At 40.8% G+C, this 27,707-nt stretch overlaps 1 protein-coding gene across 3 annotated transcripts in view; it reads left to right on the top strand.

The window, feature by feature from the left end:
* The first annotated feature begins 1,171 nt into the window (after window positions 1–1,171).
* Window positions 1,172–27,707, top strand: part of FNDC3B (fibronectin type III domain containing 3B) — a 396,089-nt gene continuing 369,553 nt past the window's right edge. For all 3 annotated transcript variants that reach the window (XM_089508835.1, XM_089508837.1, XM_089508834.1), the window contains exon 1: window positions 1,172–1,332. The gene's annotated coding sequence lies outside the window, so the exon portion shown is untranslated. The remainder of the gene's footprint in view (window positions 1,333–27,707) is intronic.

Here is a 27,707-nt window from a genome sequence, read left to right as displayed (position 1 = left end):
AGCTTGGCCACCAAACCCACTGGGTGACCATGGGCCAGTCACATACTCTCAGCCTCAGGGGAAGGCCATGGCAAACCTCCTCTGAACAAACCTTGCCAAGAAAACCCTAGGATAGGGTTGCCATCAACTGGAAACACCTTGAAGGAACACAGCAACAAGAAGCATGCATTTACAACCCTGTGAGTAGTTTTTACAGTTAATGTGATCATCTTCTACACTTTTTTATTCCTTTGCAGTTAGGACATTAGCAGGGCCCAAAACACACTGTGGAAATAATCTGGTTTGAGACCACTTTAACTGCCTTGGCTTGATGCTAGGGAATTCTGGCAACTGTACAGCGGGCCCTTGGTATCCACTGGGGTTTGATTCCAGGACCAACTGTGGATAACAAAATCCATGGATGCCCAAGTCCCATTAAATACAATGGCATAGTAAAAGGTGTCCCATACATAAAATGGAAAACCAAGGCTTGCTATTTGGAATTCATACTTTTTGGGGGGAATATTGTCAAGCTGTGGATCCTGGAATCCGTGGATAAAAAAAATCTGTGGATAAGGAGGGCCGAGTGTAGTTTTGTGAGCCATGGAGCCGCCTCTGGTGCCACAACAAACTCCCACTCCCCGATTGCTTAGCCCTGAGCCAGGGCAGTTGAAGCGGTCTCCAAGTGGGCTATTCCTGCCCTGTGCTTGAGACCCCGCTGGCCCTGCCTCAGCTGCAAGGCAGCGAGGGACTGAGGCCCCAAACCACCCACTTGGAGACCGCTTTAACTGCCCTGGCTCAGGGCTAGGGAATTGGGACCTGTAGTTTTGGGAGACATATTTAGTCTTCTCCGAGCTCAGGTGCCACGACAAACTACAGTTCCCAGGCTTCCCTAGCCCTGAGCCAGGGCAGTTGAAGCGGTTCTCGAACTGGATTATTTCTGCAGTGTGGATCGGCTGGAAAGCCTTCTCGTCGCTGCCTTGAAGCAGTGGGGCGTTTATAGTTCGCCAAGGGCTCCCCTTTTCGCTGAGACTGGGTTTTTGGGGGGGCCTGCCTCCTCCTTCCCATCTCTCAGTCTCAGCTGACTTCCCCTCCTCCTTTCCTTCCCCCTTCTCCTTCCCTCTCCTTTCCCACAGTAGCGTCTACTCCAGACTGTATGGTATGTGGGCTGGCCCCAGAAGCCCCATGTGGTCCGACATCATTGCCATGGCGGAATCCCCCTCCGGAGCCTCGGGCCACTGACGCCAGCCCTCGCGCGCCCTGAGCCCGCACGGACCTCGCCTCCCTCGCCTGCCTCGCCTTTGCCTGCCCCCCAAACGCCCTTCCTGCGCTCCCCAGTCTTTCCAGCGCAAGGTAAGCCCGGCTCCTTCCCTCCTCCTCAGCCTCCTCTCCTTGGAGCTGGAGCTGCGAAAGGGAAGGCAGGGAAGAAGCACCTCCTTTGGGGGGAAGAGCCCAGATTTGGGGATTGGGGAGAGAGCTGCAGGGCCATGGCTTTCCCCTCTTCCTCGGAGAAAAGGAGAGGGCTGGCTGGCTTGCTCTCCCTCCTCCACACCCCAATCCGGGTTCCTTTTGTTTCGGAGTGGAAACTCCAAGGGAGGGGAAAGGAATGTGGGGTGAGAAATAACCCGGTTTGGTCCCGCTTTAACTCGTTTTGGCTCAAGGCTATGGAATTCTGGGAGTTGGAGTATGTTGTGGGGCCCGGAGCGGAGCGGAGCTCTGGGCCCCACAACATACTCCAACTCCCAGAATTCCATAGCCTTGAGCCAAAAAGAGTTAAAGCGGGACCAAACCGAGTTATTTCTCCAGTGTGGACGCAGCCCTAGTGGGGTCAACCCGGATTATTACTGAGGTGCCACCCCTTTTCTTCATAACCTGGAGCGCTTGCTAATATTTTCCTCCTCCAGGTCGGAAAAAAAGAAGGAAAGCCTGGACTTCAGTTTTTAGTGAAACATTCATTTTGAGGCAAAGGAAGGCAGGAGAGGAAAGAGGAGGAAGCCTCCTTGTATTACTCTTTGATTGTTCAGGTTTCAGAGATAAAAACATTCATTTTGTGGCCATTTTGAGTTTTTTATTATTATTATTATTTTAGTTTTTTGAGTGTCTGAAGAACACTTCAATAAAAACTCAAAAGAAGCCTGGCCATGGCTAAGCCTCCTCCTCAGTCTTGTCGGTGAGGAGAAGAAGAAGGTGGTTGGGGTTTGCTGCCTGAGGGAAAGAAAGGCCTGTCTGGCTGCCTGGACTCCACTCTAAAGAAGCCACCCTGAGTGCCAAGACTACCATTTTTCAACCCCCCTTCTTTCCCTCTCTCCCACTCTCCCTCCCTTTGCTGGCAAGGAAGAGGAGGAGGAGGCGAGTCAGGCACCATCAGAGCCTAGTAATCCAGACAGGCTCTTCGCCTCGGTGGCAGCATCTGCACTGGTCGAAACCCACCTCCAGCCAAAGTGGGGTCTGGTGGTTTGGGCGTTGGACTTCAGGGCTGGAGAAGTAATCCGATGTGACGCCGATTTAACTGTCCTGGCTCCATGCTGTGCGATTCTGGGAATGGTAGTTTTGTTTTTTGCACCAGAGCTTGCATCCACACTGGAGAGAGAACCCAGTTTGGCACCGCTTTAACTGCCTTGAGCCAGTAAGGAGTTAAAGGTTATGTCTCCAGTGTGGATGCAGCCGGGTAGAGGAGGATCAACCTCTCCCAAAATGACACTTCCCAGAATTCCACAACACTGAGCCATGGCTAGTTGAAAGCAGCAGCATTGACCTGGGTTATTTCTGCAACCTGCGTGAATAAGAAAACGAGTATTGCCTTCAAAAGCCTGCCCCAATATGATGTCTTCTGGACATCTTTTTGACTGTTTCCATTCTCTCAGCCATTAGTGGTCAGGGATTATGGCAGCTGTGATCCTAAAAATCTGGGGGGTGCAAGATTTAGGGAGGCTGGACTATAAAAGGAGAAGGAGTGTAACTACAAGAGGGCTTTGCTCTGCCATGCCCAGACTTCCATAGCATGGAGCCACAGCAGTTAAAGTGGTGTCAAGATGGATTAAAGTGGTATCAAAATGGATTATGTCAGGTATGGCAGGGGGTTGGACTGGATGGCCCTTGTGGTCTCTTGCAACTCTGTGATTTTGTTTTTGCAGTATGGATGGACTCTAGGACACTGGGAGACCAGGGTTTGAATCCTGGCTTGGCCATGCAAACCCACTGTGCGACCTTGGGGTAAGTCCCACTCTCTCAGCCTCAGAGGATGGCCATAGCAGCCCCGCCCCCCTGAAGAAACTTGCCAAGAAAACCCTGTGCTAGGTTCTTGCCTTGCGCCATAAGTCAGGAACAACTTGAAGGCTCACAACGACAACAGGCCTTTTGCCTTCTCTGCCAAAGGTGATGATAATGTAATAATAATAATAAATTTTATTTCTTTCCCATCTGTCCTTGAGGCGGGGTACCACATGTTAAAATACAAAACGCAATTTAAAAAGAAAACAAAACCAGCAGTTAATACAATATACTATAAAACTGTTAACATACACTTATATAATACATTATTTAAAATATAGCTTAAAACAGATCAAACAGTGCTGGTGCTGCTTCACAAAACTACCAGTCCCAGGATTCTGTAGGATGGAGCTAAGGAAGTGAAAAGCGTTGTCTAAACTGCATTATTTCAACACTGTAGATGCACTCTCTTCTGAGGCACTTCCCTGCCTTTTGCCCTTGACTAGTTTTCTCCTCAAGGCAGAACCCAAACTCTCTGCCTCAGGAACCCAGGTTACCAATTAGACAACCTTCCTTAAATATTGTGTTGTGTATGCCTTTCAAGTCATTTTTGACTTACGGTGACCAATTATCATGCAGTTTTCTTGGCAAGATTAGTGCAGAGGAGGTTGGCCCTTCCTCTGAGGCTGAGAGTATGTGATTAGCCCAAAGTCACCAAGTAAGTTTCCATGGCTGAAAACCATGTATAAACCAGGTGGAAATAAGGCAGGTAGAAAAAAGGTCTGAGTGTAGCATGTCTTTTTAATAAAAAAAGAAGTAAAACTCTTTATTATTGAAGAAGGTTTTCAGAATTGTCTGTATCTATGTGGCCTTCAAGCAAGATGACCTGATTTCCTAACAGCAAAGGAGGACAAGGGCACTGAAAATGTAGGGCACTGAAGAAAAATGTAGGGCCCAACCAAATAAATGCTAAAAACACTCACAGAGATGTTAATCCATTCTGCTTAGTCCTGTTTGAAACAGAGGACATTGTAGAAATCCTCCTGAAAAGAAGGTTGAAATGTAGGAGATGTCCCAGAAAAGGAGGACATCTGGTCACTCGGATTCTGGTCAATTTGAATTTCAATGGGGTTTTTTAGGTGAGGAATGCTCAAAAGGCGATTTTGCCTCTGGGAAATTGTTGTCTGCCTTTAAGTCATTTTTGACTTAGGGCCATCCCAAGGCAACCCTATCACTGGGCTTTCTTGGCAAGATTGGTTCAGAGCAGGTTGGCCTTTACCTTCCTCAGAGGCTGAGAGAGTGTGACTCACCCAAGGTGAGCTTCCATGGCTGAGCTGGGATTCAAACCCTGGTCTCCAGAGTCAGAATCCAACACTCAAACCATGATGCCACTCTCTTTAAAAGAAAGCAGCCGGCAAAACATGTGCAGGGCTTGCAAGAGGGGCTGGGAAGTGGAAGAAGGGTTGTTTTGTTTTTTGCCCAGGCCAATGGAGAGTCAGTCCCTCTTTTCTTAAACGGAGAGAGTTGAGGTAAAAAGCAAGGGTAGGGGGCAAGAAGCTGGTTTCTACCAGCTTCTTGCTTCTTCCTTTGCTTTTTGTGCATTCCATTCCTGGCTGGGAAGAACCTCTATCCTTCAGGGGATGGCAAACTAACCCCTGCCTTTCCTCCTCTTCCTCCCTTCCACCACCTTTGGTGACTGCCCCCCCCCCCCCATCTTCTCAAATCTTTTCCAAAACGTCTGGATCTGGGGGCTGTTGGAGAAAAAGGAGACCCAGACAGACATCTCTCTCCACCCCTCCTTCCTTGCTGACGCCACTGGCAGAGGAGGCGGGGATGGATGGATGGTGGTGGTGGTGGTACTAATAGTGGGGAAATATTCCGGAAACTTTTTTTATATTATTATTACAGTCTTTCTTCTGCCAGATGCTTACCACCTTCTCACCAAGAGAAACAGAATGTTACCAGGAAATGGAATGCTGTTTTGTTGCCACAAAGCCAAAATCCCCTTTGCTCAGGCTTGGAGTTTTTCTTTTCTTCCCCCTTCCTTAACATGTTTTATTTAATTGCCGGAGGAGGGGGGGATGCAAAAGATTTGAATTCCGCGATGATGTGGCTTCTAATTCCAGTCGAAAGAGAAATTCATTCCTTTCAGATGAAGGCCAATCCCCCCTCCCCTCCACTCTGAAGGCAGAGTCTGTAATTCCTTGGCTTCCTTTTTTTCTTTTCCTCTTCTGTTAAGTTATGTGCTGGCATTGGTACTGTGGATATCTTGTCTATTTGGGTGGAAGGGGTGGGCTGAGATGGGAAGGGAATATTCCAGTGTGTTAGGAATGTACATCTCTAAACCACACCTGGTAGAGGGGGACCTGCTGAAATCTTGAGGAGTGGCTGGAGTTTTGAACAAACCAATTTAGTGGCCAAATGTTGAATCTGCTTTTTTTTTTTTTTAAAAAAAAATTATTAATATATCTTTATTTTACAAAGCTTGCGTTTTTACAAGATAAATTTTTACAACAAGACATTTTTACAACAGGATAAATAAAAACATATATCAACCTATATCAACAAGCTATAGATCTGTTATATTTTAGGCTTACAACTGAAAACTTTCCACAAGAAACTGTATAGTTTTAACTTATAATTACAAATAAAAAAATCTTGACTGGGTTTTCTCATAAAAGTTTGTTAGAATCTAGCCCACTGTTGCCTTTGCTTGAGAGCCTCTGTTTAGAATGGCAGGATGAAGATGTTGTGAACTAAGCATACTGTATGTAGAATATACATCCCATCACTGAACTTTCATATAGGACCTTCAGACCATGAAAAAGTCTGCTTTTATTGTTGTGTGCCTCCAAGTCATTTCTGACTTATGGCAACCCTAAGGTGACACTATCATTGGGTTTTCTTGGCAAAATTTGTTCAAAGGAGGTTTGTCATTGCCTTCCACTGAGGCAGAGAGCATGTGGGTCACCCAGTGGGTTTCATGGCCAAATGAGGAATTGAACCCTGGTCTCCAGAGTTTCAACACTCAAACCACTTCACCATGTTGGAGTATGCACCTCTGCTTTAATACAGAAAACCACTGGGAAAAGTTGTTCAGGTAACTCTTGTGAGGTGCCATCAGTACACTGATGACGCCCATCTTGTTACTTGTCCCACTCATTGGATCAGTGGTTCCCAAACTTTGAACCTCCAGTTGTTTTGTACTTCAGTTCCCAGAAGTCCTGGTTGGCTTATCCAACAGTAAGGAATTCTGGGAGCTGAAGTCCAAAACAACCAGAGGACCAAAGTTTGAGAAACACTGCATTAGATGAAGGTGAGGTTCATTTCAGACTCAATCATGGTATGGAATCAGTAATAGGATAATTAAGTCATTGTTGCTGTGTGCCTTCAAGTAGTTTCCAACTTATGGCAATGCTATCATGGGGTTTTCTTGGACAGATTTGTTCAGGTTTTTTTTTTTTTTTGGTATTGCCTCCCTTTGAGGCTAAGAGAGTGTGCCTTGCCCAAGGTCACCCAAGGTTTACATGGCTGATTCAGAATTTGAACTCTGATCTCCCAAGTTGTACTCCAACACTCAAACCACTACACCACACTGGCTCTCATGGACAACTTAAATTGAAGTCAGTGAAATGAAACTGAATCCCAGTAAGAACTCTTGGTACTTGGATTGTTTTTTGTTGTTGTTGTTTTGTTTTCTTTGAGAGATGGATGACATTCTGGGCAGGATTGCACTCTACACTTCAAAGGAATCAGGCCTGATTTCTTCAGATAGTCCTTTTACAACTATCTTGGAGTCTAGAGGCCCAAGTAACTTTTGTAGTTAGGAGTACATTTTATCAAATTAAGCTAATCTGCCAGTTGTCATCTTCCAGGAGCAGAGATCCCATAGCAACAGTTATCCACGTTCTGGTTACATTGAAGACTATCAGTTGTAATGCACTGGATGTTGGGCTGTATTTGAAGACTACGGTAGTTACATTTTGATTTGGACTAGTTGCTGGGAAGATTCTAAAAGGCTGTGGCTTTATGACTTCCAGATAATTTCTGAGCACAATTCACAGTGCTGGTACATTTCTTTATACAATTTGAGATCCAGATCCAGGAAAGGATGTCTACTCACAAGAATCTATTCCCACTGAAGTCATCTTGGGGTGCTTCCTCTCTCTATTCTGCCATCTAGTTATGCCTGTCCAAGAACTATGGTTTCCTGGAGAAGGCCTCCTCTGTCCAACCTGTGGGAGGACCATTTAAAGGGCCTTGTCTGCAGTGGCACCTTTCTTGAAGAATGACCAATTGATGCTTGAGTGAGCCTCATTTCATCACCAAGCTAAAACATGGCTTTTTATTAAAGCCTTTGGGGTCTAACACCCCCCCCCCCCGCAGTCTACATGTTCTTAAACTCTTAAAACCATTTCATTTATTTTAACTTGTTAATTAGTTTAATAAGCTTCTAGTGTGTTCAAATTCATTTTTATGGTGTTAGGTTTTGTGTTGTTTAAAGCTATTCAAACTGATTTTATCTGTATGCCTTTCTGAAATAGCTGAGAGATAAACATTTTAATAAAGAAAAATAAAAACAATTGTCATGCGAAACAGAGCCTTTTCCGTGAGGGAGTTGTTTGTGGCTTGGTGGATAAAACACTACCTTTGTGGGATCAGATTATTTATATATATATATATATATATATATATATATATATATTTTCTAGACCATTTCAAAGCACGTTTTAATCAAACATTTCAAAGGATATGTTTTTATTTATAGTTTACTCTGGTTTTGTAATCTGGAAGCTCTACTGATGGGAAGTATAGAAATCTCATTAATAATAATGACAATATACCTGTTAACTGAACCACTACATTCCTTTGTAACCCCCACCCCTGGCTTAGCCATCATTTCCAATAGAAGTAGTAATTCAAGTTATGTTTCTTGCTAATAGAACTTTACTATTGTGTTACTACTGGAGCACCGATCCTAATATTTATTTACTGCACAGTGGCAGATGCTGTTCCTTATTGTTGAGTTCCAAGCTACATTGTAAGATTCTCCTGTGTATCCACCACTATTAGTGCCAAAGATTTAGAGCTATGCCTAGGATTGAATTCAAATCTTACTTTATCCATGGGCTTGCTTGAATAGCCTTGAATAAATAAGTCTCTTATCTTTTCCCTTCAAATTTCCTATTTTCATACTAAGAGTACCATTGATATGTTTGATGGATTCATAGTGGGAAGAAACAAGAAGAATGGGAAAATCCAAGATAAATAGACCATGTTTTTTGTTGCTTGGAAAAAAATAGATGAAAAGAGCAGGGAAGCAGATGTCTTGCTTTTCTCAGCTAATATGGTCAGAATGGGATGTCTATAACTTTTGGATTGTATCTCCTGTAATCCCTTATGCTGGTTAGGGCTGATGGGAGTTACAGGTGGAAAGCTTCACCCCTACTCTGAGATGTTTGTTTGGTGAAGTTGGTTGTTTGAGGCTCAGTTTCTCTCATTGAGATCCTTTGCTTATGTCTTGGTTGTACCACTTTAGAATGTTACCAGTGGCCCACATGTAGAGTTGAGGGCCCAAAAAAAGAACTGAAAGGATTATTCCTTTTGTAGAAATCTGCCATGTGAGGAGGAGACAGGACGCTGGTCTGCTCTTCCATCTGAACTGTTTCTTCTCTAGCATAATTCTACCCATGTCTACTCTGAGTTAAGGCCTATTAAATTCAGTGAGACTTAACACTCATGTTAATCACATATAGGACTCTAACTCAAGAGTAGGAATTATTGGGTGTGGAAAATGGAGAGAGATGCTTAACAAAAACTGTAGTCTGAATAAGGTCTAGCTTGTGTTGGACTCTGTCTAACACCCAATAAAACATACTCTTTGAGTTAGAATACTGCCCTCCTACAGTTGACTGGCATGCAAATTGTTCCAGAATAATTGCTAATCCATGGCAGTGAGGTAAATTTTCTGTGGAATGTAAAAGTGGATTCTGGAACAACTTGTATGTCAAGGCAACTGTAGAAAGGCAGTAAGAAGTAGTTAGCATTTTGTAGGAGGTAAACAGGAGATGTTTTCATCAAAACATTTTGGTTATATCACTTTCCCATAGTATTTGTCATGTTGGATCTCTGCATATTTTTTCATTGAGTAGTGGAATGTCTGAAACCATTTAAACTTTCAGGGTAAAGTAACTCTTAGGGTCACCATAGCGACTTGAAGGTGCACAACAACAACACTGCTAGTGCTCATCGTTTTTCAGTTTGGCTCTAAGGGAACTGGCCAATTATCTTCCTGATGTTTTTTGCAGTTCTCATCAGCCCTAGCTATCTAAGATAGCTATGAGGAATTATGGGAACTGCAGTCCAAGAATATCTGGAAAACCACAGTTGACCACCTTTGCCATAAAGTCTTCTTGTAGTTGCCATACTACTCCCCCATCTTTTTTATTGCCATTTATGTTATACATACAACTTGTGAACTGTCAAGCCCATTTTTTTTGGCTAAAGCACAACTGTCTCCTTTCAGAAAGTTCTCTGCCACAATGCAAGTAGATAAAAAGTTTAGGGAAAGAACCAGATCCCTGTTGTTGTTTTGTGTCTTCACGTTGAGTCCAGCATATGATAATCCAATTTTATGGGTATATATGTGAAAGCCAGCATAGTATAGTGGTTTGAGCATTGGACAACAACCCTGGAGACCAGATTTCAATTCCCTGTTGGCCATGGAAACCCACTGGGTGACCTTGGATGAGTCACACACTCTCAGCTGAAGAAAAACTCGTAATAGGTTCATCTTGGGGTTGCCATATGTCAGAAGGGACTTGTTATCCTGCCACATTGGCCATGTTAACTGGAGCTAAGGGTGCTACAGACGGTCCAAAACATCTGGATGGCTCCAGCTGAGAAGGGCTTCAGGCTGTTCTGGCCTGTCATACCCTAGTGTAGTGGTTCCCAACCTTTGGTCCTCCATTTGTTTTGGACTTCAGATCCCAGAAGACCCAGCCAACTTGGCCAACAGTCAGGAATGATGGGAGCTGAAGTCTAAAACATCTGGAGGACCAAAGGTTGGGAACCACTGCCCTAGTGCTATTTGATTGAGTGAATCAGGCTCTCATGAGTCCTGCCTCTATGAGTGTCAGGAATTTATGACTGATAAATACCCTAAAGGCACCAGATCCCATCTGATCTTGGAAACTAAAAAGGTTCAGTACTAGAATGGGAGACAGCTAATGAATACTAGGTGCTGCAGGGTTTATTTCAGAGGAAGGAACTAGCAAAACCACCTCTGAGTATTCCTTGCCTAAGAAAACCGTGTGAAATTCTTGAGGTCACCATAAGTAAACAGGCAGCATGAAGGCACATACACAACAGAAGGGGTAGAGTCCGTTCATCTAATCAGCATAGTTCCTAGTATCTCCCTCTCTCTCCCCCTTCCATCTTCTGTGACCAGACAGATATGTACAGTTCTAAATGGTTGCCCACACTTGTGCTTAAACCTTATTCTGCCTTTGCTTTTATGTTCTAAACAGAGATGTAGGGTGGACAATTTTCTGTGGAAAATGTATTATCATCTGCATTTATCCATAGTTGCCTGGGGTGTTGTGCTGCAATCAATCTTTTAGTGAAATAGAATGTTGAAGTAGTTGTACTGGATCAGATTTTTCTCAGCTTGATGGAACTGATAAGTAGTTCAGAGAGTGATTGAGTGAAGCTGAAGTACTACAGTTGTACCTCAGTAAAAGAAAGTCAAACTGTTCATATAAGATATATCAGGCACATTTTTTTTCTTAGATATGAGTGCTAAAAAGGTGTTATTTCAGGTGTAGTAATTGTTTTATTAAAAGTATGGGAAGTATACTCTGTTCTATTTATAATATTACAAATATTCCAATAAAATAAATTCCATATTGAGCTTTTACTGTGTTTGAATAGAATATTTAAACCAAATGTGCTATACTTTACTTAATATGCTGGAAGATCTTCTGTATTGTTGTTGTTGTTGTTGTTGGAAAAGTCCCCAGTTTTACTTTGTCCAAAAGCCACACGTCACTAGTTCTGACTGCATCAGTATGCATAGACTGGGGAAATGCTTACTCCTTGGGTTGCTGAAGAGGATGTTTAGTAAGATGAATTGGCTTCCATAAGTGACTAACTTATTAATTAATTAATTAATTAATTATTAAAACAGCAAAGAGTTTTGGAACATTTAAAGACTATGTGCCATGTGATATAATTATGCCATTCTGTGGCATAATCATGGCATGATTCTGAAGAAGTTATGATTCTGAAGAAATTTATTAGAGCTATAGAATGTGGTATTGCAGGAAGAATTCAGCTTTTCTGATTTCAATTCTATCTAAAAATAAGCTTACAGAAATGTATGGGTAAAACCTTAGAGGTTGGTGGAAGATATATCTGCAAATAATAGAGAAACAAAGGACTATAGCTGAGTGGTAGAGCACACACTTCAGATGCAGCTTTCACGTTAAATTCCTAGCATCTCTAGGTAAGACTGAAAAAAATTATGTGCAGAGCAGTTGCTACTCAGTGTAGCTAATACTGCCATAGATAGATCATTGGCTTGATTTGCTACTGTATATGACAACTTTCTGTTTTTGAATAAGCAGAAGACAAATCCATACATGTATGCAGATACATGAATTTAGCTGGCTTAATCACTATTATACATGCATTCTTATCTATTAACCTTATATACTTAAGGCTAAATAATTGAAGGAGATATTGTGCTTAAGCCAATCTTGCTATTCAAAAAGAGCAAAATACAGGTTGAATATCCTTTATTTCTCTCCAGCTGCATCTTTCTCCAACCTTGCAAATATGGTACTGGTATGTACAACTTGCATAGTATATTACAGAATCCAAAATCAAAGTGTCATGTTGGTGCCCAAAAAGTTTTGGATTTTGAAACATTTTGGATTTCTGGAGAAGGGATACTCAACCTGTACTTTTGGCAGTATTTACAAGGTCATTTGTACTTTGATACTTTTCCTTGTTCATGACACCAACATCAAGAGATGTTCCTGAAGGATGTAGTCCCCCAGGCTCTGGATCAGAATCATTTCACAAATATATGGTTCAGCCATTATTCTTCAGCATGATCCTTGCTTTTTGAGAATTGTATTTCTGTCAGTGTTTACATCACAGGTCTGTTCTGGCGAAAAGACACTCATGGTGATCCAGAAGCACTAAGCATAATTTGCCGAATGACTGCTGTGGCTGGATAGCCTACGCTTCTAATATAGCTCATGTCTGGTCTCTCATGGAAATTGAATCACTTGTCTTTTTTAAAACTGGTGAGCTCATCCAGTGATCTGAGGTCATTGCTGGGATAGTGATGAGACATTTCTGTATAAAGTTTTCCAAGCCCATACCTGAAATACTTACTGTCTACATTGCCTGTGTAGCTGTGCCACTTTATTGAAGTCTTGTAAATTTTGGGCTTTGGTGAAGTTTGGTCTCACTTTTAACATGAAGTAAAGTTGTTCTTCTGTGATAATCAGACTTTTAAATTTTGCTCAGATTGGACTGATTATGCATCAAATCCAACACTTTGAATTAAACTCTGAAATAGACTGGTATCTAGTGGAGCTGTTGTAACAAGGGAGTTGTGTGCTCTGGGACTAATTAGAAGGAGCATACAACTTCCTTGTCAGGCAACAACTCCATTGGCTACCCGATTGTTCTTAGAAACAGTTAAATTGTTGGGTATGCCTGATAAATCCTTATATAGTTTGCATTCAATAAGAAGAACTGTATTTTTCCTATGAGCCTGCTGAAGCGTTGAGGTTTTAGGGCAAGACCTCTTGGTCCCAGCTCTCTTATAGACATCATTAGTTCCGATTGTGCCTGAAAATGCCAAATTACATATATCTGCCCAACAAAATAAAGCAAAAAATGTATAGAAGGCAGACTGAGAAACATACCCACTTAATACAGGCAAAACAGATACCACTCAAAAAACAAAGTAGTCCAGGTAACCTGTTCCCCCACCAAAACACAAAATGCCTGTATGCAGGCACTTAGGCCTTTTAGGCAAAAAGAACCACTTCCTCCCTATCACCTCCCAGAAATTACAGAAATTTTTCTTGTTTCTGTGCAACTGGGCCTGTTCAGAATTGAGCACTGGGCTACTTTTGGGTGCTTTTTTTATTTTTCAAAAATGCCTTTGTGGGATTCTGTGGCTGGATGGGTGGGGCAAGCAATTGTTGGAAATAAAAATGGTATTCGAGGCTGGTACTTCACTTTGAAGCATGCAGTCATGTCCATACTTCTTTTTAAATAAAAAGAAATCTGAAAAAATTAATCAGAATGAACAGGGAGTCAAGCAAGCAGTTTGGGTGTTTTTTCCACTACACAAGTGTAGCACTATGATTCCACATTAACTGCCAGGTTTCCATTCTAAACTGGGATTTGCAGTTTAGGGATAGATATTTAGAACTGTCAGCCAGAGATTTCCAGTGTCTGTCCAAACTATAAACCACAGGACTCCCTCAGATGCCTTGGAATGATAGTGCTACAACTGTGTAGTGTAATATTTTCATGCCCCTGTCAAGGACCGAGCAATACAGGGCCAGCCAGTAGTAACATGTGAAGAGAACAATAATATCTTGCATATATTTTCAGAGAGAAGAAAAAAAAGAATTGACTGATTACTCATTTGTCAGGATATGGAAATTGTTCCGCATGAAGCACTCTCTCAGTGAGAGGTACCCATAGAAAAGAGGAGCTATCCATACCTGTGGTCAGGTTGAATTGTGTCTTTCCCTTGTGTCTCAGACAGAAGATAAAAATAGAGTGGAGCAAAATTTCCATGTTGTGATAGCTCTCATTTCATATGAATATGTGATTTCTTCCCTCCTACCAATATGACTTAAGTTTCAAAAGAGCTGAAACAATATCAGCATCTTTTAATACTAGTGATACTGGTAGTAGTAGTAGTAGTATTCAGACTTTAATACAGCATCTTTCAAATTGTATAGGGATCAGATCTCCTTGGACTCTGATTAGTCTTCAAATAAAAGGTTTTATTGTTGTTGTTGTTGTTGTTATTATTATTCAATTATATCATGCCTTTCCCCTGGTATTGGGACTCAAGACAGTTTACACAGTATTAAACCAGAACAAATTGCAAGCCTGCAAAAATATCAGTAAAGGAAAAGAAAGAAATGGAACGCTGGTGGTGCAGTGGCAACCAAAATGTTGTGAGTTCAATCCCAGGGTCTATTCAGCCTTCCATCTTTCATAGGTCGCTAAAATGAGTACAGTCCACCCTTTCCTTATGCAGGGGAAAAACGCGGAGACTCAAGCCCCATTCAAGTGAATGGGGCTTGTGCCTGTGGCGGTGCATGCGCCATGGGCATATGCACCATTGCTTCTTCCAGCGCGGCTTCCGGTTTATGCTGGAAGCCATGTAAGAGGTGCCTGCATATGACGCGGGCGCACTGTACCTAACTTACTGGAGGCAGTTGGTTTACAGATTGTAAACTGTTTAGAGAGTGCTGAGTTCACTATTAAGTGGTATAGAAATGTAAATGTTAAATGCTAAATAGTGCAGAGGAACAACTGGCTTCACAGACGGTGCTGCCAGATACGATTTGGCTTCTTGGACCATAGTTTGCTGTTTCATGAACAGGGACTTCTGGCAAATGATGGTTTGTATCACAACAGTTGGCCAGAATGTTTTGCTCATGAACCTGACAAGGAGGGCTTTAAACTAGTTATGTGGGGGAGGGAGATAGTATTCTTGGGACCAGAAGTTCATCGTGTTCTGGAGATAACAGCCCAAATGCTACTGAGATAACTGGGCATATAGTACAAAAACCCAATAGTGGGAAGAAAAAAAATATCCTTAAATAAGCAGATAGGAGAATGACCCATGTTCTTAGATGTCTCTATGCTAATGCACAGAGGATGGGTAACAAACAAGATGAACTTGACTATTAACACAGTTAAGCATATATGGTATAATAGGCATCACTGAATCCTGGTGGAATGTGTCTCATTAATAGAATGTAGTAAAAGAAGGTCATGACCTATTTCAGAGAAATAGATGAAACAGGAAAGGAGGAGTAGCAACATATGTCAAGGATGCTTACATCTGTGAATAATTCAAGAACATAGCTGTGTTAGTCTGGAAAATCAGTATGCAAAGGGATCCTGTTGCACCTTTAAGACTAACTGAAAGAAACTGGCAGCATGAACTTTTGTAGATTTCAGTCTATTTCTTCAGATACAAGGAGTGGAATGGAGGCAGAGACAGATTCATATAATGTGGTTGTGTGTGAGAATGTCAATTGAAATTCAAAACCTTGTGGCTGTGGAGATTAGGTGACATGTTCAGTTTTAGTGATGGTCAGATCTCCATACTATTCTGCTTTGGTCAGACTTCACCTGGAATACTGTGTCCAGTTCTGGGCACCATAATTCGAGAAGGATATTGATAAACTAGAGTGTGTCCAGAGGAGAGTGACTCAAATGGTGAAAGATCTGGAGACCATGCCCAATGAGGCTTAGGGAGTTAGGTGTGTTTAGCCTGGGTAAGTTTAAAAGGTGATATAACCATGTTTAAATATTTGAAGGAAAGTCATATTGAAGATGGAACAAGCTTGTTTTCTGCTGCTCCAGAGACTAGGACACAGAGCAAATGAAAAAAACAAAACAAAAAACCCAGTGGGTTCAAAGACAAAATATATGGATGCAAATCACAGAAAAGACATTCCGCCTAAAGATTAGGAAGATCTTCCTGATGGTAAGATCTTCCTAATGGTAAGTGCTGTTCAACAGTGGCATATGCTTTCTCAGAATGTGTTGGAGTCTCTTTCTTTGGGGGTCTTTAAAGAGAAGCTGGATGGCCATCTGCCAAGGGTGTTTTGATTGTGTGTCCCTGCATGGCAAGGGGTTGGACTGGATGACCCTTGTTGTCTCTTCCAATTCTATGATTCCACAGTTTCTATGGAATTTCCTGGCAGATGTTGAAGGACTCCTTGGGAAATGAACTGATATTGAAAAGTAGGTAGAAAGTTTGTAGACCTCTCAATTGGTGACAGTTGGCGGCTTCCACTGTTGGTGAACTTCTTTGGGGGCTTTAGTGTGACCTTTAAAAAAACCATCAAAGGTACCAAACCTTTTGGGGAAATAAAGTTCAGCACCTTGGAGAGTGCCTCTAAAATCAGGTTGAAACTCAAGATTCACTGTCTCACTGACATGGATGGCGTGAGCTGCTGGTTGTGGTGGTTATAAGCACTGAGATCTGAGACTTGTTGGCTCTCCTTTATCAGGGTTTGAAACAGTTAATTTTTGAACTACAGAAACCTGGCCATGTTAGCTGGTGGTTTATAGGAGCTGTAGTCCAAAAAAATAACTTTTCTGATCCGTTTTTAATATGAGTGATTATAATTCGTGTTCCCAATGCATGTGATATTTTTACCTAATGCAATCTTTACATTAGGTTTTAAACAGAGGCTCTATCCATACTGCAGAAGTAATCCAGTTTCACATCTCTTTAACTGCCATGACTCAATGTTAAAGAATCCTGGGAATTGTAGTTTTGTGAAATATTTAGTCTTTTGTCATGGAGTTCCAGTATAATTACAAACTACAATTCCAGGAATTCCATACCATCAAGCCATGGCAGTTAAAGTAGATTTCTGCAGTGTAGATGCAGCCTAAGTCATACAGTATATTGGACCATTGTGTTGGAAAAGGCAAGTTCCATTTAAATTAGTGGGTCAGAATTACTAATATTACTAATTGCTAATATTCTAGAATGGAGAAATAATATGGTACAGCCATAATACAATATTATTTAATACAGCTCTGGCCTGCAAACCTTTGTTTTTCTTCTTACCTGTGAATTGGACTGGTGGAAGATATGTTAAGCCCATTTTCTTAATCCAGAAGCCTGTTTATTTATTTATATTTATGATTTATTTTCCACTTTTCTTTCCTGACTGAGATACAAGGTGGCTTTCAACATTATTTTTAAAATAACATGAAGCTCCTCTTGAGTTTTCCTTGACTAAGAAAATCTTATGAAAATTCATGAGGTTTCCATAAATCAATAGGTCAATTGAAGTCACAAACTGCCTATAGAATACAGTCAGCCCTTCTTATACACGGATTTCTTATACACGGATTCAAGCATACATGGTTTGAAAATATTCAAAAAAAGGTATAAATTTCAAATATCAAACCTTGATTTTCCATTTTTTATAAGGGACACCGTTTTGTTATGTCATTATATTTAATGGGACTTGAGCATCCAGGGGTTTTGTTATCCACAGGGGATCTTGGAACCAAACCCCAGCGTATAACAAGGGTCCACTATATACATATTGAAATAAACTAAAATACAAATGAAGTTAAAACAGTTCAAAACTCCACAGGAACAATACATAAATATTAATATATTAAAAAGTCTAGATTGTCCCACTTAGATTGTATCAGGCGGTCAGACTTTCCAAGGGCTGCATCCTAGTACCTGTGAACCTAAATTAATGCTATGGAAGTGATATCTGTTGATTTCAGTGGAGTTTTATTCTGTGTTTGGGATTCCAATCTTCATAGCAGTAATATTTGAAATGAGTTGTTTGTGTCAAGAAGTGAATATGCAAAAGCCCTTGGCACTGGAATCTTCATTGAGTGCCTGTCTCATTAATATCTGGTTAGAAGCCTACATGTTTAATGAAGTGAATGAGATGTTTAATTGTACTGTTTACATGACTAATGCTTTTCCATACAAGCATATACCTTTACATATAATCACTACAGAATTGTTCATAATTGCATCAAATGATCATTATATAATGCTTATTTTCTGACTTGTGCCAAAATTATTTTGAAGGGAAGAGTCTGTGCTAACTATAGCTGTGCACTGGAGTAGCAGATTCTTAGCAGTAAATGTAAAAGAGGGAATTCTGAAATACTTGATGTTGGGAAAGTTGCCCCTGATTCCATGCTAGGTAATCTACCATGTTGACAGTTGTTCTGAATGTGTATTTTAGTCATGGAGGACAATTCAGTGAACAGACAAAGCACAATTTACCTTGAATTTCCATCTTTAAAAGCACAAACTGAAAAGAGAAGAGGAATCTTAGGAGCACTACGGAACACCTTCACCTTATCAATAGTGTGCTGTGAAAAAAAAAATATCTAACAAATATCCTTGAGAGAGTTGGGCTTATTTTTTCAGAATTTCTTGTGTTTTTACCAAGGTAGAGCTATATAGAATCCTATCTATCAGAAGTCTCATGTATCAAAAGCTCACTTGTTTATGGCTCAGATTTGGTGTCACTGTGTGATCTGTCCCTAGAGACCAAAGGTATGTGGGAAGAGTGAAGCTATTCAAACAACAAAGGGGAAATAGGAGCCGATAGATATACAATGATTACAAGCCATCTACAGGCAGGAATGTTTGTCTGTTTGAAAACAGATAAAAGTCTTTCAACATTCTTTCTTCCCTCTCCTCTCCCTTATGTGGGGGTTGACTTTTTTTTTAAATGCTGCCTAAGTGCAAGAGAGTTTTCAAAATAATAAATTCTTCAGCAAGCTGGGTAACAAATTTTTCAGGGGAATGGACAGCCAGGAAGAAAAAGATGGTTTAAATGAATGCATTTGTTCTTGAATTTGAAACATCCCCCAGGAAGGAATGTTTAAGTTGTAGCTAAAAGCAACATATTATGGGAGTAACTTCCAGCACTTAAGATTCGGTTCTGTAGTGGGCATTGTCTTCTGGAAACTTTTGTGATCCATGCCCTATTGAAATAAATGAGACTTTCCTGGTGCTCTTCCATGCAAGTTATATTCATTTTGATGGGGCCTGGAAATTTTATTGGTCCAGTTTACACAGTAGATTTGGGCAAAGTATGCTTTTTCCAGGTCTTGTTGCACTACAATAGGCAGTGGTGAGAAATGAGAGTTACAGTTTACTTCTTGGAAAGCTGTACTTCTCCCATCTTTGATCTACAGTTGTGCTTCTCAAATTGTAACCTCTGAGAAACTTTGGAGTTCCTGGTTAGTGTCTTATTGGAAACGAGTGAAGTTGCTAATATCTTAATACTGTATTAAAAAAATATCTTAATACTCAGTAGAGTCTTAAGAATTTGCTTTCAGAATTCAAAGGCCTTGGGATGAGACATCTTGGAAACCAGTGTGAGGAAATTGCTTCTGACATTCTTGATTGAGTATGGAAATGTATGAAGATAGGGTCTCTTCTGCTCACTTTCCTAATATCCTCAGGTCTTTTCAGTACAGAGATGCAAGGAACGGTGCAAACATTTATGTTTCACTACTTGTAATATGGCACACATAATTTTCTTGGTAAGCTGGTCAGAGTATACTGGCTGTTCCCAGCTCCTTCCTGCTGTTGGACATGGATGGCTGTTTGATGTTGACAGTGTTGCAGGGGTCAGAAAAACTGTGTGCATGCTTTATTTGGGATTTCAACGGGGCAAATTCAATTGTTGTGAATGCCATGTAAATTAGCTTATTGCTAATTATTAGGTTTTGCAAACTGAAAGTGCTTTACTTTCCTATATTGTCACTGCACTAAATATTCCATTGAAGTAGATAATCATTTAGCTCTCTTTTGTTCCTGTGTGTAAAGCCTGATGATATATGGCCTGAGAAGATCACATAATTGCCGCATTCAGATGTAATGTCAAGTCATGGTTTGACACATAGAACTATTCCTGTATATTTCCCTGAACTGTCTCTTTCCTTTGATTCTTATGCAGATTCCTTCATTTTGCCAACTTCAACATGAATACATTACATCCGGATCATAATTTGTAAACTTACTTCAAAACATAGTTTGGAGGCAAAGTGCTAACTGTACACTGTCAGTTGAAGCATCATTGTAAGCTATGATTAGTAAAAAATAGGAGGCAGAAGAAGAAACCCATGGTGTAGTTTTGAGTGTTTAACGATGATTAGATGATCAGATCTTGCACTTTGTCAAACCATAATTGAAACGAGTAAGGGATCCATGTTCTCTACTCTTCTACATATCCTGGTTTTAATTTTATTTTCATAATTAGGATCATAAACCAGTTTTGAGTTGTGGTCCGATAAGTAGTTGTGTGTGTATGTGTGATGTGAATGTGCCTTCAAGTTGCCTGTTGACTTATATCAACCTCATTAATTTCATAGGATTTTCTCAAGCAAGGAATACTCATAGGTGGTTTTGCTAGTTCCTTCCTCTGAAATATAGCCTACAGCATTTGGTATTCATTGGCAGTCAATTAGGGAAACTTTTATTTCAAGGAAACTTTTCCATAACAGATCTCCCCATTGGACTCCATTTTCATAAGTATATTAGGTGAGGATCCATCTTGGTAAGTTGTTGGTGTGTTCTTATGTTTAGACTTAGGGAATCACTGTTAGTATTATTTGCATGTTTGTAGGTTCAGTAACTGCAGTCTAGTGTATTTTGCCTTTGGTAACGGCAGTCTAGTGTATCATAATTTACAAGTTATGTATACAGTCGTCCCTTCCGATTCGCAGGGGATCTGTTCCAGACCCCCTCCCCATGAATCGGGAAAATTGCCAACATTGGAGCCCCATTGATTGCAAGGGGGGCGTGCTTCCATGTGCGGCACTGTGCACATACCTCACACACGCATGCCATTATGTCCCTCCCGGCTTGCCATTCATGAAAGACTGAGGGATGTGAATGGCAAGACTGTGAATCAGGAGGAATGACTGTACTAGTGTTTGAGGGGTTTCTGAATAAAACATTTTGATTTCTGGTGAACAGATCAGAGGAGTTAGAAAATGTTTGTTGAAATTCAGCATGCCACCTGCTGCTGCCCTTATAATTTATCATAATTGGAAGAGTGTGGTTCTAACAAAACTGTGTGGCTCTAAGAAAAGGTGTGAAATTTGTTTCTATGCTAAGTGATGGAACAGTGATGGCAAGGTTTTCATTAGCCACTTTCTGCTGAGTCATCTGTACCATTCAGGAGAGGAGTGTGTGTGAACTGGGTCATGGCCCATTGGCAAGGTGATGAGGAAGCCTGCCTTTTGCAAGAAAGCTCTTGCAAGTAATATTTTGTAGTTCTGGAAGGTGTTACCTTGAAGGAAAAATATTGCATCAAACAACTGCTAAAAAGAAAGTTGTGTTTGTTTTTTAAATGTCAACCATGGGAAAACATGAAATGCCAAGCTGTTGCCTTTGTAGGATTATCACTTGTCCTCATGGCATAACTTGCCAGTTATTTCCTATATTAAGTTTTGCCTGCATCCACGCTAGCAGCGAATCCCAGACTGTGTAATTCCCACTGTATTTAATGTTGACTCTGCGGGGTCCATGTTAACCTAAATGCACTTCAGATTTCATCCTAACATTGGATTCAGGATGTTGTGCGCCTTCAAGTTGTATCTAACTCATGGCAACCCTAAGGCAAACCTATCATAGGGTTTTCTTGGCAAGTTTCTTCAAAGGTGGTTACTTTACATTTAGGCTTTGAATATAGGTGTTAAGCATGTTTTCAGTGTGACATTTCTGAATACATCTTCGATGTGAATAGTGAATTACAGGCAGTGATAAAATATGTGAATCCTTTAAATAACCAATAAAAGATGTGAAACAAATAAACAATAAATTAACAATAAAAGATGTGAAGAAAGCCAGGTGTCTCATGTACATATCTATACTTTGATACTGAAATGTGAAAGGAGGTTGTTTATAATAATAATGCATGGCACATAGAAACTGATTCCAGAAATTTTCAGTCCGCCAAGATTTACCTCTATTTACCTCATTAATTCTTACAATATTCCATAATGAGGGTCACTGTTACAGTTGCCCTACTCCAGATCTGAGGCTGAGGTTGAAAGAATATGTACATTAGTTAGTGACATGTACAGTGTAGCACTTTGATACTACATAAATTGCCATGGATCATCCTCTTGCAAGTTTAAAGAGACTTAGAATTCTTTGCTCATGCTGTGGATCAGGGGAGGGATTGGTATTTTCCATTTGATAATTCTGAGCACTTCAACCAAATTTATATTCCATACTGCTTTAGGATGGACCTATGAGAGTTAGGTCAATATTAAACTGCTCTAATAGAGTAGTGTACATATACTCTTAGTTTTTTTAGCTCCTGGATTGGATTCGGCACCTTTTTCTTTGGCAAGTCCCATTCCTATTATATTATGGCTGACAATAAAATATTATCCCTGTTGTTTAAACTCAAATGATTGGTAACGTATGCTTGGGTGAGAGTGGACATGGACTCATTAGCATTGCCTTCCATAATGTGTCTCTATGGTTTCCTCCTTAATTCTTAAGGTAGGCTTTAATGCTAAACATTAAGAAAATCAGAAATAATGACAATGGAAGAGTTCATCCTTGTGAATGAGAAAATCAAAATAGTCAAAGAGTTCTCATATCTTGGATCAAATATAGACCAGAGTGGAGACAGCAGTCAAGAAATCAGAAGGAGACTAGGAATGGGGTGGGCAGCTATGAAAGAACAAGATTGTAAAATGCAAAGATATAACTTTGAACACTAAAGTAAGGATATTCCAAGCCGTTGTATTCTCTGTCACAACGTGTGTGTGTGTGTGTGTGTATGAGAGAGAGCTGGACAGTGAAGAAAGCCAGTAGAAGGAAAATCAATTCATTTGAGATGTGGTGCTGGAGCATAGTGCTGAAGATACCTTGGGCAGCCAAGAAGACAGACAAATGGGTTGTAGAACAGATCAATTCTCCCTAGAAGCCAGGATGACTAAAATGAGACTGTTATACTTCGACCACATCACAAGAAGGCATGAATCTTTAGAAAAGACAATGATGCTAGGAAAGGTATGGGGCAGTAGAAAGGGAGGGAGGCAACATGTCAGATGGTTAGACTTGGTTAGGGAGGCCACACAATTTATATTCCAAGATGCTTTAGGGCAGCCAAGGACAGGGAATCTTGGGAGATGTCTCATCCACAGGGTTGCCATAAGCTGTGTGCTATATCTGGGCTACCCATGTTCACCCCTTCACTTTTTCCTGGGGGAGAAAAAACCTGTAGCAGTTAAATATTTAAATATCAAATGAAAGGTATAGTGTTTTGGGGTACACAAAGTTGTCATTTTGATTACTAGAAACAAACGAGTATACACTTCAAAAGCACACAAGAAAAAAGTGGAGAGTGTTGCAATTCTTGAGCTGTCCTTTCTAGGGATGACTTTTATTCTTCCTGAAAGAAAAAGACTGTTCATTGGAACTGAATAAACTATATGGAATTCTTGCTTTAAATAACTAGGAGGCTTGCATTACCTAAAAGGCTGTCAGGTTTTTTCATGGCATAAGCTTTTATGGACTGTTTGCAAATTGGCCATGATAAATATGGCAACATTTTAGGGACCACAAGATTTTTTTCCCTGTTGTTTTTAGCTTTAATGGACTAATGACACTTGGAAATTGTAATATATTTTGTGCAACTTCATTTGATTCAACTTGTTCCCCAGCCTTGATTCTCCTGAGGTGTAGAGAAAAAAGGATAAGAGAAGAGCTTCACCTGTTATCTCCGTATTCCAGGTTGAGCCTTGATGGACTGCAAAAAGTCTGCAGGCCTTGTGTTAAGGATCCCATGCAACTTCTCTTGACTAATCACCTTGCTATGTGATAGTGTTGTGTTACGTTTCTTTACAATATACTTAACACTATAAAATAGATGAAATATTTATAGCCACAAGTAAGGATCTCCAGTGAGGGACAAATTACTGTAGAGAAGAATGAAAGACATTTGAGTGCAGTAAGAGTGCAGTAAGAGTGTGTGTATAGCCCCTTCAGGCTATCATCTTCAGTATAAGAACAGAGTGTGGAATGTGTGCCTCTGTGTTTTTGAGGGTATGTAATGGTGTCATAAAATCTGTTGCCTGAAGCAGGCCACCTCACCCATCTGAATAATAAGGATAGTCTTGTTTATGTTATTAAAGCTTAAACACTGAGGTGGGCAACATAGTCAAGTTAAGGGGGGCAAGTTTCTGAGCCTGGGATGCCCAAAATGAAAGAAGAATGATATATCTAAAAGCAAAATAGAAAGTGGGCCAGAAGTCCATTTCACATTCTGAAGTGCTGGCTGTTGTTTTTCTTTTTAATTTTAATACAAGACCCCTTACAATCTGTTTAAAAGCTGAATTCCTGTTTTTAGAAAGAGGCGTTACAAACCGCCGCTTTGCGGCGGTCTGCCGGCGCTGCTCTTTGCTCTGCGAGGGAGTCGCAGCATACAAACCGTGCGACTCCCTCGCGGAGCAAAAAAGAAGCTCCAAAATGGAGCTTCTTCCTGTGGCGCCGTTATGACGTCGCGAGGCGCCCATGGCGCACCCGCGACATCATAACCGCTGCGACCCGTCTGGATGCTATGCGTCCAAGACGTAAACATGGTGGCGGCCGTGTGGAACGACCGCCGCCATTTGTCATGGACTGAGTCCGTGATAGGGAAAGGGGCGTCTAGAAGAGATGCTCTTTTTTTAAAATGGGACGTCCTGAGGACGTCCGAAATGGCGGTCTATAACCCGCCGAAGATAGGTAGTCTCAGTGGAGTGTCAAGGAGTACAAGTGTAAGGTGTAAAAGATTGAACTTTACCCATTCCTTGATTTACACAAATTACAGAGGAGACAACCATTTGGTGTTTTCTGAGCTTCTGCTTTGAAGTGTGGAGTCCACTGGACTGTTTTCCTGTCCACCCACACATTCTTGTCAAAGATTTCAGCCAGCATCTTGTGCAAGCTCTAAATTCTGTAGAACTGTTTGCCAGTCCACTCACCCCTCTTATCCACCCACTTGCTGAAATCTGTACAATGGTAAAAGTCACGGACACTTGGAAAATAAGCTCATGAAAGTGCTGACTTGTGATGCTTTTAAATATAGGAATCTTATGCCCATATTTTTCAGCAGGAAGAGGAAAGAGGCAGCTCTCATACATGAAAGCTCACAATAACAGGAAAAGACTCAAAATGTTGCTCAGAAATTAATTTTTTTTTACAGTGCCACATATCCACTAATGTATGTCAGCAGCGTAGAAGGTTGTAGCCAAATGTCATGCCAATAGAATGGCTTCTCATCCCTTTCTACTCCAGCTTGCTCTCTCATTTTCTTGGAAACTGTCTTCCAAGAGTTATAGGACCACAGGGAAAAGTTTGGACTATGGCACAGTGGGGTTGCAATGGTTGAAGGAATTCCAAAAGTTATGAATCCTGTATTCCTTTCCTGAGGCTCCTTAGGGGGCTGCAGTGCAAGAAAAGAGGACTGGGAAAATATTTTTGAAGTATTTTTTCCAAGGTCTGGATTTTTGGTACGCTGTTTCTAGGCTTAGAATTTCCAAGCTTCTGTGGAGTACATATAATTAATTTAAATGTATAGAATATGGTTAGTGCTGGGGAGACATTATAATACTATCCAATGAAGCCTGTGGGGAATCTGTATTGCACAGCTCTGCTGGGGAAAATGGGTTTATGATGCAAATATCAACAGATGTTCATTCAGTGCCTTAGGCTGTGCTGTGTTTATAGGTATTGTATTAGATGTCTATAGAGTAGTGCTGCACAGCCATTGCATTAGAGTGCTAAATCATTTTTACAGGCAAGGAACTCATGGTCATTTCAGTTTTTGCCAGTATTCAATACATTCCACATTTATTTTTTGTTCACAAAAGTCTAGAAACTTAAGGGTCATGCAGAATCTCTGATGTTGAATTTGCATGGAGTAGATGAGAATATGTGCAGGGAAGTTGAATATCGTGCACTGACATTGCCATTTCTCTTTTAAAAAGTTCAACTTTCTGAAATTCAGAGCACCACAATCAAAACCAATCCTGTAGGATTTTAATGAGGCTGTTCTTAACAGAAAAACATCATATATTTAATTTAGCAGTGTGGGAGGAAAAAAGTTATAAACTATTAACGGCTCTCTGTGTGATCTTCATTTTGCAGATGGAACATACAATGTGCCAATTTATTCTGGATAATCATTTATCACTAAACCAGTCCACCAGATGATCTAAGAAATGTTTTTGATGTTTGTCATAAAAATGAAGAAATTCTACATTTATACAAACTTTCCTTTGACAAAAATGTAGGGTCTTTTCATTGTTGCTACTTTGATCAACAAGGAACACCAGAAAAAGCCTGTTCCTGATAAGCTGTGCGTTAGCTCCTCATAAATCCGACAAATTGGTGAGCAGTGAGATAAATATTTAATTTACCCATCCCATAAATATAAAACCACAGATTAAATAGGATAGTCTAAAAATGATACAGAGTGGCACAAGGCATCTGCTGACATTAAAATAGACAGAGCTCTCCAAATAAAAATCTTTAGAGCCATTTTAAAATGAAAGACCAACAATGGTTAGTGGTTCTTTCCAAATGGCAATTGGAATGGGTAAAGCTAATGTGGCTGGTAAAATACATAGGGTTTAAAAAATGGTGCCTGAGTGACCAAAATCATGCTCTTTCAAATAAACATTGATAAGAATCCTGTACCTGTTCCTACAAGCTTCAAAATACAGGTGGGACTTAATTTATGTTGGAATTACATTCCTGGAATTGCAATGTAAATTGAGACTGATGTAAACGTGAGAAGCCATAGGGAATCATTGGACAACAGGGAGATGTGTTTCAATGGAGCTGAAGTAGCAATAAAGTTCAGAGATTTTAATCAACTCGCCATCAATTTTGAAGAGACTTAAAGCATAAAACATCAGTGCTTGCCTTTTCCAGTCTAGAGAATCCCTTCTCCTCCCGACAATAAGACTAGCAGCTCACCTAAGCAAGCAGAGGAAATCTCTCCCAATCACACCACCTACAAGATTTCAGTTTCTTCCATTTCCGTTATGCTTCCTTCTAAGAGAGCAAAAGGAACCACTTTCCTTCAAGCAATGGTGAGATTTATGTTTCTTCTTTCCCTTTACGTTCTTTTAAGCAGGTAAAGGAAATCTCTTCCTTCCAGCAAGTCCAAGATTGCAGTTGTTTTGTCCCATTTCCCCAGGTTAAAGAAATCTAATTCAGGGGCGAAACAGAAGGGCAGGAAGGAGCGACCAGAAGCCACTCCTGGCCTGATGGCCCTGGGGTTCATGCCCTCGAGGTTGCCTCCTGACATGGTCCCAAATGGATTGTGGCAAGGAGCGGAAAAGATCTGTTCCTTTTGGGGCTGATTTTGGGCCACCTTAGGCAGCCACAACGCAACCCTGGGATGGCTTCTCAGTGCTCTTGGACATGTGTTATCTAAACACCATGCCACTGAAGCAGCCAGAAGCCACCCTCAGTTGCCGATCTGTTTCAGGCCTTAGTCACCTTTTCTTTCCTCTCAAAACTCCAAACAGCTTCAATGTCTCTCTTCATCTTGCTTGTTCTCCTGTCTGGTTCAGCACCAGTGGTTTGCTGGGAGAGCAATGCCTCGTTGGTGAGATTTTATAACATTTTTTTGGAAATAAATTCATTTGATACATCATCAATTGGGCCAGCACAAATTGAGACTCCTCCATATAATCAGATTAAC

Source organism: Sceloporus occidentalis, unplaced genomic scaffold (genome assembly GCF_023333645.1).
Source record: "Sceloporus occidentalis isolate IW3139 unplaced genomic scaffold, rSceOcc1.0.p SCAF_2, whole genome shotgun sequence".
NCBI classification, from domain to species: Eukaryota; Metazoa; Chordata; class Lepidosauria; order Squamata; family Phrynosomatidae; genus Sceloporus; species Sceloporus occidentalis.
Note: the sequence above shows the minus strand (reverse complement) of the source record. Positions and strands in the feature narration are given on the sequence as shown.